At 36.0% G+C, this 6872-nt stretch overlaps 1 non-coding gene across 1 annotated transcript; it reads right to left on the minus strand.

The window, feature by feature from the left end:
• Window positions 1-2644: 2644 nt before the first annotated feature.
• On the minus strand, window positions 2645-2715 carry LOC114514355. The gene has a single exon (XR_003686036.1). It is a non-coding gene; the product is annotated as a small nucleolar RNA SNORD50 (small nucleolar RNA).
• Window positions 2716-6872: the final 4157 nt, after the last annotated feature.

Consider the following 6872-nt stretch of genomic DNA (forward strand, 5'->3'; position numbering starts at 1 on the left):
TCACATAAGGTCTCAGAAAGGGATGCAACAGTACTTACTTCCAACACAGGAAGTTCTTTGCTTTCCAAGCTGCATCTGTCACGTTGGCAGAGGAGGCATTCTGAATGCCCTGAAGCTGGGAGTGGTTTCTGGGATTGTGGATGGACCAATATAAGCCTCAAGCTAAAGAGAGCTTGGAAGGGCAGCCCAGGCAGAGGCCTGAGGCAGGGTCTCCCAGAATGTGCACACTGAAGGCTAGGCTGTTGTTACAGCTTTAGCCTCTGACTTCAGGTGAAGATACCTGTCCGCTTGTTTTCAGAGAGTTAAATGCCACTTGGGCTATGCTAAAGCCATTTTTACATGGACCTTACTATGCAAAATACTCATAAACCCTGGGTAAACTTACAAAAATTCATTTTAACTTAGATTATAAACTATTGGTACTCCTTAATCACAATGACTACTTTTACTAGGGGTATTTTTTAAAGATCTTATTTATTTATTTTTAGAGAGAGGGGAAAAAATGGAGAAACATCAATATGTGGTTGCCACTTGTGTGCCCCCTACTGGGTTCCTAGCCCACAACCCAGTCATGTGCCCTGACTGGGAATCGAACCAGTGACCTTTTGGTTTGCAGGCTGGTGCTCAATTCACTGAACCACACCAGCCAGGGCTGGGGGTATTTTTTTGAGTGCTAACTTATCTTGAATGCTTGAACCATCAGTTTTCACATCAGCTTTTGTTCAGCTTATAATTAAGACAATAGATTTCTCAGCTCACAATAAGATAGCAGATTACAGTCCTAGAATAGTTAGGCTGTGCCAAATTAGGTCCCTTAAATTGGTCTAGTAATTAATAATTCAATCACACTCATGTCCCTCATATTTCATAAAATAGTGTTACCTCTTGTCTACACCCATTACTCTTTTCTGTAAGTTTTAGTAACACATACCAAATTGTCCAGTATTGTGTCACATTCACCCTCTGTTTTTATTTCAGTGTTTTAAGTTGTCCTATTAAGAAGGTGATGAAGCTTGTGTTTTATGTACTTCCTTATACTCTTGCAACAATGAACACAATGCCAGATATAGCAAAACATGTAAAATAATATGAATGATATTCATTTTTTAAAATGAAACCATGGCTTCCTTTGCTAGTCAAGCAAGAAGAGACTAAGCAATAGATCTGGTAAAGGAGAATTCAGCATCAGATTCTTTCACTTAGTTACATTTGAAGAAAACTATTTATTCAATGTGTGAGTTTTATGAAAAGATGCCTTGTTCCACTGAAACTTTAAGTAACATTGATGTGGACTTAGTTTTTCGTAGATGGTCAGCTCCGCCAGAGGAAGGATTTACAAGCCAGTGAAGAATTTAGTAGAGAGGTTGAGCTTATAAACTAAAACTTCATGGGAAGATTTTATCTTTTTTTTTTCAAGTATGTAAGTAATTTTAACTCAAGATGTAAAGAATAGTTTTAAAAATATCTTTTTGGAATGTATAATACAACATCACCTTAGAAAAATCTACTTTAGGTACAAATGAAATCTTCATGTTGGAATTATAAAACTCTCATTTCTCCAAAAAAAGCTCTACTGACAAATTTATGGAAGTAGCTTCTTATTTTAGGAAACATTTTCTGCTACATATATGCTGTAGCCTTCTTACAAGTTAAATCTGAGATGTATGTACTAACTTATTCTAGGGAAGTAAAAAAGCTAAAGCTTATCTTAAAGAGAAACACTCCAGAATGTTCATGTAACACCGAAGGAATTGCAGACTGCCATCCCATAATCTTTTAAAATGCAGGAATTGTTATTACTGCCCCACACCCAACCTCCCTCTTCTAAATTTGAAGTCATATGGAAAAAAGATAATTTTCTTTATGGTTTGAATTAGGCAAACAATTTGTAATGCATTGCATCTGGCTCTCTCAATAAGTATGGACTAAAAAATATTTTGAATTCCACTGTAAATTAAACAAAAAATTCTGTTATTCCAGATGTTTGTCTCCTGACTGAGGATTATTTTCTGGGAAAGAATATTAATTTCTGAAATGTCAATCTTTAGGTTCTTGACATTGCCCTTGGTGGTGTTTTATGTCCCTTAAACATGCAGAATAAAAATACAGTCTTGTAAGCAGAATGTAATATGGCCATAAGGAAAAGACCAGAATTAGCCCATCAAGGTATCCAAGATACACCAGGGACTCATTACTTTGGTTATAAGAGCTTTTTTATTCTTTTTGGAGTCTTCTGTTAAAACACAAATACTTGCGGACAGTTAAAATTTAAGCACAAGCTAAGGGAAGAATGGGGAGTTGATTATTTGGCACTTCATGAAATTTAAACTTCCAAAAAAGCATAGGCTGTGGGAAGGAGGTGTAGGCTATAAAAACAGAGTTGGGTACGACCAGGAATAACCAGATAAGATGAAGGGTTCTTAAAATTGCCTGATTATAAGAACCACCTGAAATAATTATTTTGTTTCATTTTCTTCTCATCATTCAGAAAGAACAAAACATTTTGTTTCTACTAATATTTATTAATCTGTGGAAAACTTCAGGCCAATTATTAAATCTACCAAGAAAATGGAGACTAACAGATAATGATAAGGAATGAGCAGACTTTTATTCTCATTCTTCTTCTTCTTCTTCTTTTTTTTTAATCTCAGAAGCCAGATCCATATTAAGTTTTTTCAACAGAAATTCAGGTTTGGGATAGGATCATCACAGATATTATTCTCATTCTTGAGTATGTGCATTTAAAATGTTAAGTTACAAGTATTTTTCATTCTATTAACTGAGGTGTATTATTTATTATCCAAGGTACTTCACAGATGGAACTAAAAATCTCATTGTGGGCCTGGCATAAATGTAACCATGGCTTTTAGGTAATCACTGAATAAATTTTAAAATGAAGGCATGTATGACTAAAAGTATTGCTTTTGATAAAACAAGATGGCCGTATTACCTTAAACAAGTAACTGTTTCTCCCCAAAATTCATTTTTTAGTTAGAAAACAAGATATTGCTTAAATCATTAAATAAGCAATGATTTTCTTTTCTCTTTTGTGTTTCTAACAAGCAGATTTGTAACATGTGTTATATATGTTCATCTTGATAAGCCTTTTTAACTCTAATAGGCAATAATTTCCCTAGCAAATGACATATTACAGTTGGTTGTCATGTAAATTATTCTTACATGGGAAAACTTATAAACAACCAAAGGTTTTTTGACTCATGCACTTGGAAAACAGTGTGGGGACTGCTGGGGGTGGGGGAGGGTGTGAAAGGGGACTAAATGGTAATGGAAAAAATACAATAAAGATTAAACAAAAAAGAAATGGAAGAATTTTCCCCAAGTCAGTGTTACATTTGGTGCTAGTCAGCGATATGAAGATTGACTAGAAGGAAAAATACAGAGTTGAATGGTTAGTGTTATTTTCATAACAATCAAGCCTTCATCATCTTTGTGGATGAGGAGTCCTCCAGATGAGAACTGGGACTCTTTCCTCCACTTTGTAAGCTGTAGGTCTCTTAAAACATAATTCCTTTTTTGAATGATTTGCTCTTACTTTCTTCATGTCCCACATGACCACTGCTACCTTGACAGAGTCATCAATGACAAAGACCTGATTTGAAGCCAGTTTCTTAGCAGTGAACCAACTAAACAAATGGATGATAACTGCATATCTAATTCTGTTTTTATGATGATTTGAAGGCACAGGAGAATTGTTTCAATATATTCTAGTAAGCAAACTTCCCGGTGAAGTGGTGGTTGATAGAACACCCTGGTGAGATAATCTATGATCACATGACTGTATTTAAGTCTTTTAAAGCAAAGACATAGATTCTGGAAACAAAATTGCAACTAGAATGAGGTATTAAATTCCTGTGTCCCACAACTGGCTTTAGGTGGATTCAGTGTGGAATGTTGCAGCTTTACATTTTGAAAAGGAAGAAGCTTACATTTCCTGTGTTTGTCATTTATAAATTGCTTCCAACCCCAGGAAATCATACTGTTCTCACAAGGACACTAAGATGTAGAAAAACATGTGTTACTCCCTCCTTTTTACAGAGAGAAGCTAAGGATTATAAAAGGTGACTTAACCGAGGTCATGCCATGAGAAAGTATTCAAAAGGAGAAAATAAAATTAGGCCCTAAATTAGAACCTCAAAATCGGAAACTTAAATCTTTTCATTCAAAGTCTCCTTTAGTAATCCTGCTTGAGCATCATTGCTTAAACTGCCCTCAAGCCAAAAAGCCAGCTATTTCGAAGTGGGGGGAAAAGTGATTACTTAACTTCTTGAGCAAGGCAATGTGCTGGAAAACAAGGTTGTCTTTAAGACTTAGCCATGGAGCTGGAGTCCATGGAGCAGCAGAAACAGTGTGTCATGCAGAAGAAGTCTCCTTCCACTCTCATGGGATTGTGGGAAGGAGAGGTTCCTGTACCTCATGATAGGTCAGTGAGGTGAATCTGGAGAGGCGATGCCCCAAGCTTTTCTTAGTTTCCTTGTAGTGTGATGAGACCTAGGAGTTCTTACTCTCCTGAAAGTGTCTAAGAATACAGCCGAATTGAAAGCAAAAGAGCTGTCATGGAGACTGCTTTGGTTTGGGACAAAGTCAAGGTCAAGAGTACAATATTTCAATTAGATGACTAAATAGAGATGGGACAAAGACTGTGATTTTGTGTGTATATGAAAACCAAGGTGAGATCCCATTTACCAAAGCCAGATAGCGACCAGGCCCTAACCAAACCAAGGAAAGGCAATACCACCAATTAGCATTGCTTTAGAGATGAAAGGATCAAAGATACTGTCCAAGGAAGCCCAGCTTTCTCATCACAAGGTTTTCTGCATCATAGCCCTCATCCATCCTAGGTGTCTCAGACTTGGCCAGCAGTGTAGATGAGGAGGCCAAGTCTAGCTTGAAAAATAGATTGAATGATATTATTCTCATTTGTAAAAGAATAAACCAAACTATATTTTAATTTAAATAGACCTGTGAACTAAATTTTTCCCTTATAGCTAGTAGGGGCTCAGTAAGAAAAATAGATTACTTATTGACAAATTAAGAGACCTATATAAATTGTGGTGTGAATGAATTTTGGAATCCATCACACTAATACACATATATTTGTGTATATATATATATATATATGTATATATACATGTGTGTATGAAAATAAAGATTGCCTATTGACAGCTATTCACAATAAACATGAACATTCATATAAAATACCTGTTCCCAGATCATGAATTTTAGACTTTTATTTGGGCCAACAGCTCAAGTCTGGAGGTGCTTACAATATACTATGACTTTTAATTTACCAGTATCATAGTAACTGGGTAAAAAAGAATTAAGAAAGGAGCTCAGAAAAAGTACCTGCTTTAGTAGTCACTTAAATGGGGAGTATTACCATAAAGAAAAGAAAAGGAATAAAAACTTTTAGCCTGAGGCACTTGAGGCAAGAATAGGAGAGGTCATTTGCCCAGGAAATTCCACTTTCTCACCTACATGTGAATTGGGGGGAGGGAAGTGGGACATTCTCCCACCATTACTTTTGGACTCTATACAAGCAGTCAACATTTCTAAATGTTCCATAGTTATAAAAACTTAAAGAGAATAATTCTGGTACTCAGGAGGATGTTTGAATTTATGTGGTATTTTATTCAGAGTCAAGGGCATCTGATAATTCAGCCCAACTATTTCATGACATCCCTGGGTCAGAAGTTTATTTGTGCTAGCATTTTCCCAGAGCATGTAAGTTCTGTGAATTGCCTCCCCTCCCCCTATGTTAGGAAGTGTCTCATTGTTAATATGTTAAACCTTTAATTGCCCACAGCTGGAAGTTTCCTTCGGTAATTATGAGATTCTTTTCTGCATTTATATTGTTGATCATCCTGTGTGAAATTCTTTAACAGCCCTCATTTAACTCTTCTAGAGTGCTTGCAAAATCACCACTTTGGAGACAGGAACAAGATCATACTAGACACTTTTTTTTTCTTTTGGCATTAGAATAGGTTCCTATTGTTAAAATTGGGCATGATTAAAATATTTTAACACCATTCTCGATTGTTTTGGGATTATAATTTCTTCTAGATTCAAGTTTAAATGCTTTGTTCTCAGTCTGAGATTTATTTTTTTCCTTCTACCTTTATGAAAAGTTGCTTCATACATTTTTAATTTTTAACAGCAGAAACTCCTGCATGTGCACTGGAGAGTTTCCAATCTTATTTGAAAAGCGATGGTTTTCTTTCGAGACATATTTCTGAAATTATTATTGCTTTATCTATTGTCATTTTATCCATTCTGAAATAAATTCTTTAAAATCATTTTCCAAATTTGCCTTTGGCTTAGTTTAATGTAAAGCTTTTAGCTTCAGTGAGAGCCGTTGAATTGAAATGACAGTCCTCTGCAGCAATTTTCCCCCATCACCCTTCAAATCAATATCTTCTTGGTTGAGGAGCATGATTGTAACTTACGTTATTAAAACATACAGCAAATATGTATTAATTTCCCTTTTTGAAAAGAGAGGTGAGATTTCCCTCTAGAGTATGAGACCTTAACTCGGGAGTTAAAAGAAATATTTTACATTTTAACCTCTGTAGTTTAAACTTGGTGATGGTTTCTTGTCTCACTGATTGAAAGCAATTTCGGTAAGGGTTAAATCTAATTGTTTCATACCCATAGAGAATCTCTGGGGGTTTTCTTGCATATACCACTGTGTAGTGTGTTCCCTGAATTCCCTCCCTCTGTACCAAGAACACTTCCCTTAAGGCCGGTGTGTTGGCTGGTTCAGTCCACCCTGTCAGGTTTACTACGTAGCTCTGTGAAATCAAGTGGTTATCAACCAGACAGCCTCCGCCCAGGAAGGACTAGCAGAGGGAAGC

Source organism: Phyllostomus discolor, chromosome 3 (assembly GCF_004126475.2).
Source record: "Phyllostomus discolor isolate MPI-MPIP mPhyDis1 chromosome 3, mPhyDis1.pri.v3, whole genome shotgun sequence".
In the NCBI taxonomy this organism is placed as follows: Eukaryota; Metazoa; Chordata; class Mammalia; order Chiroptera; family Phyllostomidae; genus Phyllostomus; species Phyllostomus discolor.